Source organism: Mirounga leonina, unplaced genomic scaffold (assembly GCF_011800145.1).
Source record: "Mirounga leonina isolate KUSES-001 unplaced genomic scaffold, KU_Mleo_1.0 Mir_168, whole genome shotgun sequence".
NCBI classification, from domain to species: Eukaryota; Metazoa; Chordata; class Mammalia; order Carnivora; family Phocidae; genus Mirounga; species Mirounga leonina.
In genome coordinates, this window is record NW_023270426.1 from 57,618,349 (window position 1) to 57,630,725 (window position 12,377).

Consider the following 12,377-nt stretch of genomic DNA (forward strand, 5'->3'; position numbering starts at 1 on the left):
AAAAAAAATGCAATTTTAAAAATAAATTATTTGGCTTAAATTTTTTTAATAATCACACTAAGTGAAAGGTAAGGAAATTTCACTACTCCCTGCAGTGAATATGTATAATTGGAAAATGTATACACTCTGTGTTACTAGAAATATTTTGTTCAGTATTTTGCACTGTAAGAAATCTAGAACCAGTTTACATACGAGCAAGAAGAATGATAAAGGACCTCATGTAAGACATGGCTAGAGGAAAATGTAAATGTTTAGCCTAGAGAGCGTGATGGCTGTCTTCAAGTATCTGAAGTATGCAGAAAAGGGACCACACTTCCTCAGGAAAGTCTCAGAGGATGAAACTAGACCCAGTGGCAGGAGCAATAATAAGCCATTTTAGTTCAATGTCAAAATATTTACAGACTTGTTCACTTGTTTATAGACCATTTCAGCCCAATGTCAAGAAACTTTGTAACAGAACTGGCCAAAAAAAAAAAAAAGAGAGAGAGAGAGTGAGTTCACAGTCACTTGAAGGATTCAAGCATAAATTGTCACCTACTTGATTGGACATTATAGAAGAGGTTCAAGCATCAGAAGTGTGGTTTTTGTATGATTCCTGCTGTGTGAGAAATCATTTAACCTCTCTGATACACCATTCTCTGTAAAATGGGGAAGTTCAACTGAAATACCTTCAGTGCCTTTTGAGTTTTAAATCGTTTGAGTATCCATTGGTGTAATTACATTTTGTCTGTCTTTTCCAGATTTACATAATATCGGCCTTTTATCACTTGAAATACATCACACCACACTTGTGAGAATTAATTGAATATTTGTAAAAATGCAAAACACCATGTAAGACATCCTTACAGTCCAACATCATTGGCCATTGGGAAAATGCAAATTAACACCAAAATGAGATACCACCACACACCTGTTAGAATGGTCAGCTAAAATTAAAAATATTTATGATACCAAGTATTGACAAGATGTGGAGCAACTGTATCTCTTTGCTGGTGGAAATGTAAAATAATACAGTTACTCTAGAAAACAGTTTGGCAGTTTCTCACAAAGTTAAACATACATTTACCATAAGACCCAGTAATCTAACTACTGGGTATTTATTCTAGAAAAATGAAAATGTAAGTTTGCACAAAAATCTATGTATAGATTTTTATATCAACTCTATGTGACAGCCCAAAACTGGAAGCCACTCAGATGTCCTCTGATGGGTAAATAAATACACTGTGGTACATCTATATCATGGAATACTATTCAGCAATAAAAAGGAACAAACTATCAACACACACAAAACAACTTACATGTATCTCAAGGCCATTATACCGACTGAAAAAAAGCCAATATCAAAAGAATATATATGATATAATTCCATTTCTACAACATCCTCAAAATGGCAAAATTATAGTGATGTAGAACACATCAGTGGTGCCAGGGGTTAGAGTTGGAGGGAAGGTGCAACTATAAAGGGATAGCAGGAGGGAATTACTCTGGGGGAATGGGATAGTTTTATATCCTAATTGTGGTGATCACTACATTAATCTAGTACATGCGATAAATTTTATAGAACTAGACAAACACACAGAAATCTATGTTTATCTTCAAGTTTCTGGAAAGCAAGGAAATTTGTATCTACATTCACTTTTTGTTTTCATTGACTTTTTTATGTTTAGCTGTCTTATAATCAATACTGCGAAATGTTTCTCATACGAAACATGTTTCGTGTTGAAGAATGCCATAGCAAAAAGGGTGTGAGGTGTACTTACTTGATAGTAATTTTACTCCTTTTCTTTAAAGGAGTAAATGGTCAATGCAAAAGTAAATTCAGGCAAAGTCCCTTTTTATTTACATTTTATTCTTGTTTTTAAATTTTACAGTCACATTTTCAAAGAAGCCTCTGGAAAAGATTTTTACATAAATTTTCACAGCTCACTCAATTGTGATATACTTTTTTACTATTTATCTTATGACTAAAGAGACTATCCATACCTTACCAGGTTCTATTTTAGCTGCTGATTCTTTTTATACTTAACTAAATTTATTTCTATTCAAATTTCCTGATAAACACAGGAGCTTAAAATTAATTCCTGTGCTAGGATAAAATCTATACATAGAGTCTGTCTCAAGAGTGAAATTTTCTTATAAGATGACCCTTATGGATACTAAAATATTAGCCTCTCTTAGATAGTATCTAAGACTGTCCTTGTGACTGATACTACCAATGGTCACCAATATTTTCCATTCTCTTCCCTTTTCTGGATATGTAAAATGTTATATTTCTTAGTTCTATTGATAGACAATGGCCAGAGCTGCTGTGTCACTTCCAGTGCATGATTCACCATGCTGTCTATCCTGGCACAAAGAATGAAGCATCAAAATGAGATGGAGATATCAGAAGAAGAAAGTGATCTTGAATGTTGAGCTACTACACGAGGGGCTGCCATGGAGAAATTCCTAGACTCTTAGCAGATTAGCCTGAGTAAGAACTTTTATGTGATAAGCCCCTGAGATTTTGTTATAGTTTATTACTACAGTATTACCTAGCCTGTCCTGTCAAATAAATTCTGCATAGTAACATTGCCTGTGTTAAAAGTTTTCAAAAAACAAAACAAACAAAAAGTTTTCATGGCCTTTTGTGCTTTCTATATATCAGATAAATAATTATATGTAAGTTGCCAGCTTTTCTAATAAGAATATATTTAATATGATAAACATTTCAATTGATAACTTATTCTGCTAGCCTCTACCACCAATTTTAGATCTCAAATGTCTAATCTAAATAATACTTTTAATTACATATATATGTGTATATATATATTGAACATACACCTTGTGTTAATCATTACCAACCAATAAAAAAGGGGTACATTTGGTTTTTTGTTTCGAAGATTTTATTTGTAAGTGATCTCTGCACCCAATGTGGGGCTCAAACCTAAAACCCTGAGATCAAGAGTCACACATTCTACTAACTGAGCCAGCCAGGCATCCCCCAGGATATGTCTGTTAATGCAGATGTTTAATTCACTAAGTAACAATTGATATTTCTTGTCATGTTTCCTGGGTAGCAGAACCTGAGATAGAGATTTGCATGCAGGAAAATTTACATGAGGTAGAGGGCCTGGGCCTTTTTATACTCATCAATGGCCATTCATTGGATAAAGACTGCCCCCAGGGAGTAGGTATGACCTTGGGTAAGGCAATTCATGGACAGAGCTGACATCTTGAGCCAACAGCCCTCCCAGCAGTTGGATAAACAAGTCCTTTAGTCCTGAAGAGGAATCTCGTATGAGTGGAATCTGCCTCAGTATCCAGCACACCTGTTAATCATAGAGGCATGTATCTATCTGAAATTTTTAGATGATCACTACCACCACCACCATCATCATCATCATTATCACATTTACCGACAACTTTACTATGTGCCAGGCACTTGTCCTAAGTGTTTGAAATTATTAACTCATGTAATTCTCAAAGTAACTCTATAATATTCTTTCAAATGATTCATCTTCGAAAATAAAAGTCAATATAAGTGCTTTCTACAACATCCCATAGTGCCAGAAATGATTTGCTAATGATCATTTAGTAATTTCCACTGTAAGTTACTTTATCCAGTATAAGCAGCCCCATTCAGTAACTCATTGGCCATATAGTTACTTTTTTCATGGGTTGCACTCTCTAAATTATAGAATGTATTATGATGTCTAATTTACTTTAAAATAATTGAACATAGACAATGTGATATTATTTGTGATTGTATATGTGTGTTAACTTAGGCTACATCATAAGTGCTGTTGTTTGCCATCATTGGGAACTCATACTCCCAGATATGGTCAGCTAATATTTAGTCCAAAAGGCTACAATCCAGAGGAAGCTATGACACACATTTTAGTCATACTTATCTTGAACACCAGAATTTTACTAATTAACATAATGAATATTAGCAGTGGGTTTCCATTCATGAAATTGAAGTTGGTCTAGGTATGTGAATTGGCTAATATATTTTAGACATTCCACTTTTTCAGAATAGGCGATCAAAATCTAACAAGCACCATAATCTGTATCCTTAGGAAAGGCACCAAGATTTGATCCCTGAAGCATCCTGTATCCAGCTCTTGATTCAATGGATTCTGGCCACTTGAAAGGATTCTAAGTATTGCTGCATCTACCTTAAGTGAACCTTTCATGTATGTTGTAGTCATATGTGGTAGCCAGTCTTCAAATGGGCCCTCATTGACCTTAATACGAATAATCCTTACTATTCAACCTTTTGTGTAGTTCCCTCCCACACTGAACAGAGGTAACCTGTGTAACCAATAAGATATTCTGTAAATGAAGATACATGACTTCCAAAGCTAAGTCTTCTTTTTTTTTTTTTTGGCTCTGGAAATGCTTTATTAAATTTCCAAAGAGAAAAACATAGTAACTCATGTAAAAGATCTTAACCACTGCTTTGAAAAAACACATTTTAACCCGTAATTTAAGATTTTTCAATATGATTGGTTCAAGATTATTTTCTAGCAAGATAATCAAAATATTCCAATCAGAAAAAACACTTTAAAGGTATTTTTTTCAGTTTAATTTAAAGAGATTTACAAGCATAAATCTTATCCATAATTAAGAGAATTGCCTACTTTACTCAGTAGGCTATAAGTGTATCATATGTAAAACAGAATGTAGGTTACAATTGGGAGTATATACCTAAATGACATCATAAGGTTTTTTTTTTTAGAGTTTCTTTTCTTTTGCTTTTTTAAAAATTTAAATTCAATCAATTAACATATAATGTAGTATTAATTTTACAAGTAGAGTTCATTCATCAGTCTTATATAATACCTAGTGCTCATTACATCACCTGCCCTCCTTAATGTCCATCACCCAGTTACCATGGGTAACTCACCCTCCTTGTTCCAAAGCTAAGTCTTAAAAGACATTGCAATTCTGGGGCGCCTGGCTGGCTCAGTCATTAAACGTCTGCCTTCGGCTCAGGTCATGATCCCAGGGTCCTGGTATCAAGCCTGCATCAGGCTCCCCGCTTCACGGGAAGCCTGCTTCTCCCTCTCCCACTCCCCCTGCTTGGGTTCCCTCTTTTACTGTGTCTCTCTCTGTCAAATAAATAAAATCTTTAAAAAAAAAAAAAAGGCATTGCAATTCTGCCTTGTCCTCTTGGATTATCTATTTCGGAGGAAGACAACCACCATGTTGTGAAGCCGTTCAAGCAACCTAATGGAGATGCATATGGGGAAGTCCACAGGTCTCCTGCCAATACCCCACACTAACTTGCCAGGCATGTGAGTCAGCTATCTTACAAATAGGTCTTCCAGGCCCAGTCAAGCCTTCAGGTAATAACAGCACCAGCCAACTTTTTGACTCATGAGAAACCCTGAACCAAAACAACCCAGCCAAATTGACTTAGCCTTGATCTATAGAAACTATGAGATAATAAATATTTATTGTTGTGTTAAGTCACTAAATTTGCGGGTCCTTTATTATGGAGCAACAGATAACTGCAACATGACAGTACATAAAAGGATGGAGAGCTGAAACTTAACTGAGCTTACAGAAGAGACTGTATGAACAGTTGTATAAAAGCCTCCTTACTAATAACTGTTGATTTTCAAAATGTTTATTTATATGCCAGAATTTGGTCTGAGACTTGCTTTTTTTTTTTTTTTTTAAGATTTTATTTATTTATTTGACAGAGAGAGAGTTAGTGAAAGCAGGAACACAAGCAGGAGAGAGGAAGCGGGAGAAACAGGCTTCCCGCAGAGCAGGGAGCCTGATGCGGGGCCCGATCCCAGGACCCTGGGATCATGACCTGAGCCAAAGGCAGATGCTTAATGACTGAGCCACCCAGGCACCCCCTGAGACTTGCTTTTAACTTAGTATCAAGGTGTGTCGAGGTGTTTTGTGTGTGTTGATAGTTTGTTCCTTTTTATTGCTGAATAGTATTCCATGATATAGATGTACTTATCTCAAAAATTGGTGGGTACTTTTTTCTGTCAAAAAGAACAAAATAGGGGCACCTGGCTGGCTCAGTCAGTGGAGCATGTGGCTCTTGATCTCAGGATTGCGAGTTCGGGTTCCATATTGGTCATGGAGCCTACTTAAAAAAAAAAAAGAGAGAGAGAGAACAGAATAGTTGTGTGTGACCAAATTGGCTTAGATCATTTTGCTAGAGAATCCTGTTGATTTTTCTGCCTACTATAGCCAACCCTAACTTGATTCTATCCACTTCTCTTTATCACCACCATCAATCCAGTCTGGGCTACCTTCATCTCTCACCTGGGCCACTACAATAATCTGCCTACTCATTTATTCATATTCATTATCTACTGGTCCTCTTCTACTCCACTGTCAATATTAAAGTCAGAATGATCCTTTTAAAACACAAATCTATTCATGTAATTCTACCACCATCCCTGTCCTGGTTTAACATCTTTCAATGCCAGGTCTGGACTTACCAATCTTTCAAGTCTTGTCTTGCACTCTTCTCCCTCTTACCCACTGTGATCCCATCTCATTGGTTTTTCTTCAATTACTAGAACTCTTCTTGTTCCTCCTCACCACAGAAGATTTGTATGTGGCCTTCCCTCTGCCTTGAAATCTCTTCCTTTTCTTTTTTGTCTAATTTAAGTCTACCCATCCTTCATATCTAGTGCATATATCGGTTCTGCAGCAAAACTTTTCCCCATCTCCCTAACCCTTATAGACCCTCATACACATCTCCTTTGTACACCAGTCACCTTGCAATTTTACATTTGTTTGTATAATTGTTTGATTAATGTTTGTGTTTATTTCTAGACCTTATGTTCTATAAGAACAGGTACCATATCCGCTTAAACTCATTCATGTATGCCCTGGAGCCTACCACAGTGCTGAGAATATAATACAAATTTGATAAGTATTTGATTAAAGACTGAATAATTGATTAGCTAATTGAATGAATTCGGATAGTTATGAATGTTGCTTCAGAGCCAGACCACCTAGATTCAAATCTGACAGTTCCTAACTAGGCTTATGTTAGAAACAATTTTGTCTTAGATTTATCCTCTGTAAATTGGGAATAATAATTACTTTATAGTGTTTTGCAAGGATTAAATGAGTTAGTATACATTAAGGGCTTAAAGCCATTCCTTTCATGGTAAGTACTACATATGGTAGCTGCAATTATTATTATCATTAATATATTTAATCATTTTGTCCTGCTAGTCCCTTAGGCCACAGCCACTAGTTCCTTGGATAACTTCATTCTTTTTGTATAGATACCCAATTTCAGATGTCTATGTAAAAACAAGAAGCTATGTCAAAGACACAAATCAAAGGCAGAGTTTATAAATTTTTTTGCATTATCAAGTTTTAAATAAGGTGTGAGGAGACTAATGTTAACTCCCATATCACAGGTGTTTATTTATTAATTTACTATTTATTAAAAAAATGTATATTTACTATTTATAAAAAAAGACCAAGGAAGAAGAGTTTGAATTAAATGAGAACCTCAAAGAGTTCTATACCCTTTACTAGGGCACAGTTAACATACTTAAAAGAAATGAGCCCACAATCTTTTTCTGAGTTTTTGCATTGTTTACTTACTTCAAATAATGACAAGTTATTAACAGTATATATATATATGGATATGTTTGTGTGTGTGTGTGTGTAATACATAACACACACATACCACTGATCACTCTGGATTATGGACCTCCCATACTCTGAGGCACTGACTTTAAAATGTTAAAGCTGCAGGTCTGTAACTTTTAAACACCATATGTTTATAAACTATTGAAATGATATCTCTTTTTGACAGTGGAAGTATTTTGCATGCTCAGTACAAAGGCAGCAATGGTTGGACCTTGGTTAGCTGCTGATGCTTTGTACAGAAGTTGTGAATGCTGGTCTTTTATTATATTCAGGGCCCTATCTACAAACAGGTTCATTGTAAGCTGCCATAAACCAAAGGGTCGATTTAGATAAGTGTTGCCAATGATGCATTCTGTTCTTTGTTTACTACCAACCGTGAAAAAGAACACTTTGCACTTTCCAAAAAATTGAGATCACCTAGTCCTTACAGCTTAGGTTGTTTTAGTCTGGTAAGGGAAAAAAAAACAACAACAAAAAAAAACTTTTTTCAACTTCAACTCATTGACAGTTCCTCCTGGCTTTTTGAGGAAATGCCTCTGAAAGAAAATAGATTAAATTTACATGGGACTAACAGCAGATCAGATACTATACTTTATAGTCTGTTGAAAACAGAACTAGCCTTTCTGGAAAAGAGGTCATTTATAGTTATAAGGAGCAGAAGAAAGGTTAGAGGGAAGATTACTAGCCTGAAAAAAACCAACCTCCAGGGCGCCTGGGTGGCTCAGTCGTTAAGCGTCTGCCTTCGGCTCAGGTCATGATCCCAGGGTCCTGGGATCGAGTCCCACATCGGGCTCCCTGCTCGGCAGGAAGCCTGCTTCTCCCTCTCCCACTCCCCCTGCTTGTGTTCCCTCTCTCGCTGTGTCTCTCTCTTTCAAATAAATAAAATCTTAAAAAAAAAAAAAAAGAAATGTATTTGTTTGTATTTTAAAAGATAATTCCTTGAAGCAGTTACCTGTGGAAAAAAATGAATTCTCTATCAATTCCTTTTCCTGAAAGTGAATTTTGAAAGTACTAGGATCAAGAAGAAACTAGCTCCTGAAAGCTCTGATTTGACTGTAGGAGTGCTGTGGAGAGAAAAGGCTGGAAGAGCACAGACTACATTTGAAGAGAGACTAGAGGGAAATCTCTGGCCACAGAAAACAGTGATTTAAATGTGTGAAGACTATAAGGAGAAAGAGAAAAAGAAGTGGGCTTTTTTGTTTTCATTTGCTTCTCTGGGCATCTACAATAGAAAAAATATATATGAGGGGCACCTGAGTAACTCAGTCGGTTAAGTGTCTGCCTTTGGCTCAGGTCATGATTCCAGGGTCCTGGGATGGAGCCCTGCATCAGGCTCCTTGCACAGCGGGAAGCCTGCTTCTCCCTCTCCCTCTGCAGCTCACCCCTGCTTGTGCGCTCTCTCTCTCTCTCTCTCTGACAAATAAATAAGTTTTTAAAAAAAGAAAAAAATATGTTACTAGATAATGAGAATGAAAGTAATGCTCAGATAAAATAGGAGGGTTATTCCACTGTCATGCCAAGAGTGTGAGAGCAACCTCACTTCCATAATATCCTGGTCATTTTTTTCTGACCATAATCATGCTAAATTTATTACCTCCTTATAGGGTGATTAGTATACACAGAGCCCCTTGAGGGTAATACAAAATTTTAAGTTTTCTGTCTTTAAGGAGCTATTCCACATGCCCTCTCTCCTAATAACATCAATTTACCTGTTAAGCTGACTATGATAGATTGAGAATCCCTCTATGAATAAGTGAGGAAACACAGGTCCCTTTGTCTTATAAAAAGGAACCAAGGAGCATGCAGAAAGTAAAGGCAGGATGAATGAATAAGAAAGGAGGGTGTACAGATTTATACGCTTAACTATTCTTATGTGCCAGATATTTGCTAATTGAACTATAAAGGAGAAGCTATCACCTTGTGAAGAGCAAAGGAATTTTGTGGCATGATTATTTGCTAGTGGGTGTAGGGGAGATAGAAATGGTAGGAGCAGAGGGGCTGTACCCCGATTTACAACTCACCAGCAATGTACAAGAGTCATAGTATCTGATTTTGAAAACTTTCATGTATAGTGGTATCTGATTATGGTTTTAATTTGTATTTCCCTAAAAAATAATGATATTGCAACATTTTTCACCTGCTTATTGACCATTTAGATATCTACATTTTTAAAAAGATTTTATTTATTTGAGAGAGAGTGCGCCAAGCAGTGGGGAGAGGCAGAGGGAGAGAGAGAAGCTGAGCAGGGAGCCCGACAATGTGTATGGGGGGAGGGGCTTGGGGCTCAATCCCAAGACCCTGGGATCATGACCTGAGCCTAAAGCAGATGCTTAACTGACTGAGCCACCCAGGTGCCCCTCGATATCTACATTTTTGAAGTGATTGTTCAAGTCTTGCATATTTTCCAAAACATTGTCTTTCTTTTGCTGATTTTGGATATAAGTAGTTGTTTTACATTTTTCTTCAACTCTGTGGATTGTTCTCGCATTTTATTAAAGGTGTCTTTTGACAAACAAAGGGTCTTCATTTTAATGAAGTCTATTTTATCAGTCTCTTCCTCTATGGTTAGTGCTTTTTCTATTTAAGAAAACATTGCCTACCTTAAGGTCATGAAGCTATTCTCCTATATTTTCTTTTAGAAGTTTCTTTGTTTTACCCTTCACATTAGATTTTTATCCATTTTGAGTTAATTTTATATATAATGTGAGGAAGGGGTCAGGGTTCATATTTTTCATATAGGTCACCAATTGATCCAGAATCATTTATTCAAAAGATCATCCTTTCCACCACTGACTTGCACCTTTGTCATAAATCACATTTTTGCATAATTGCAAAGCACATAATTGCATATGGGTGATGACCTCCCCCAAATATTCTATTGAACCTGTTAATTATTTGAGTGAACAATACGATTGTTTGATTGAACAATTTTTTAACTGGTAAAAAAAATTTTTTTAAATCCAAATAAATGAAGAAACTAAGTTTAAAAGGGCCCCAAAAAACATATGGTGAAAAGTAGAAGTAAATGTACCTTCTACCCTGCTCACCAGTACCGCATTTCTTTCTCCACAAGCAGTCATCATGTCAGTGCCCAGATATACCAAACATATCTACTTAATTCCTAGAGTCCCTGAAAAAAGAAATCCCTTTATCCCAAAGTCTACTCCCTGATTCTAATGTAATGACTTCTCTATGTGATTCTGATAGTAAGTTTCTAAGTGGGGGACACCTGGGTGGCTCAGTCAGTTAAGCATCTGCCTTTGGCTTAGGTCATGATCCCAGAGTCCTGGGATCAAGTCCCGCATCGGGCTCCTTGCTCAGTGGGGAGCCTGCTTCTCCCTCTGCTTGCCACTCCCCCTGCTTGTGCTCTCTCTCTCTGACAAATAAATTTAAAATCTTAAAAAAAATAAGTTTCTAGGTGGTTCTGATATTATATTCCAACATAATTTTAAAGTCCATTTTCCTTCACTCTTTCAAAAAGCATATAGCTGGAGTTTTGAAAGCCCCATTAGACAAGGGCTTTATTTTATTAGCAGGATTTAACTTATTTATATTTATTGTGATTATTTTTTTTTTAAGACTTTATTTATTTACTTGACAGAGAGAGAGCACAAGTAGGCACAGTGGTAAACAGAAGAAGAGGGAGAAGCAGGCTCCCCACTGAGCAGAGAGTCCAACATGGGGCTCCATCCCAGGACCCTGGGATCATGACCTGAGCCAAAGGCAGATGCTTAACTGACTGAGCCACCCAGGCACCCCTGTGATTATATTTCTTCCTGCCATTTTATTTTATATTATTTACTACCTTTTTTTTCTTTCTTATCTTCTGTGGAATTAATCAAGCTTGCATTCCCGTTTTATTTTTATTTATTTTTTTAAATTTTATTATGTTATGTTAATCACCATACATTACATCATTAGTTTTTGATATAGTGTTCCATGATTCATTGTGCATTCTCATTTTAGCAGTTTAGAAATTATATATCTTCTTTTATTCTACTCCTAGATATTTAAATTTTAACCCCCATTATATATATATACATATATATATATTTTTTTTCCCTCCTAAAGTCTAGAATTAAGGAGCATCTGTATCCTGCCCTTGATCAATTTCACATCTTTCTCCTTCAGTTTGTCCTACAGCTTAAACAGGGCAGATCCAGTTTTTGTACAGCCTGTAGCTTATAAAATTTTGAGATTCCTCTTTAAAACAACTTGAAGTTCTAAAATTAAAAGTTGGATAAGAAAGTGAATGTTTAGGATGAGAAAAGAAATCAGAACAAATTATAAAATTTTAAGTTTTACAAATTTATAAATCTTCGACTTTTTTTTAGGTAATCTCTATACCCATTGTGAGGCTCAAATTCATGACCCCAAGATCAACATGCTCTATGAACTAAGCCAGCAAGGCACCCCACAAATTTTTTTAAAGACTTTATTTATTTACTTTGAGAGAGAGAGAGAGAGTGAGATGCCCAAGTGGGGGAGGGGCAGAGGCAGAGGGAGAGAGAAACTCAAGCAAACTCTATGCTGAGCATGGAGCCTGAGGCTGGGCTCGATCTCACGACCCTGACTGAGATCATGACCTGAGCTGCAATCAAGAGTTGGACACTTAACAGACTGAGCCACCCAGGCACTCCTCAAATTTATAAATCTTAAATAAAGATAGTTCTATGAACATAACAGAATTCAGAAAAGTAATATAATAGTTTTATTAATTGCCTAGAATTTCTAGAGTACTTTTT

At 36.2% G+C, this 12,377-nt stretch overlaps 1 long non-coding RNA gene across 10 annotated transcripts in view; it reads left to right on the plus strand.

The window, feature by feature from the left end:
• Positions 1-12,377, plus strand: part of LOC118016978 — a 66,450-nt gene that overhangs the window by 19,305 nt on the left and 34,768 nt on the right. For 7 of the 10 annotated variants that reach the window (XR_004680989.1, XR_004680991.1, XR_004680993.1 and 4 more), the window contains one exon: positions 422-2,587. This is a non-coding gene — a long non-coding RNA (uncharacterized LOC118016978). Of the gene's footprint in view, positions 1-421; positions 2,588-4,061; positions 4,179-12,377 lie in introns of those variants that run through there. The other 3 variants (XR_004680990.1, XR_004680996.1, XR_004680997.1) reach the window with 2 other exon arrangements.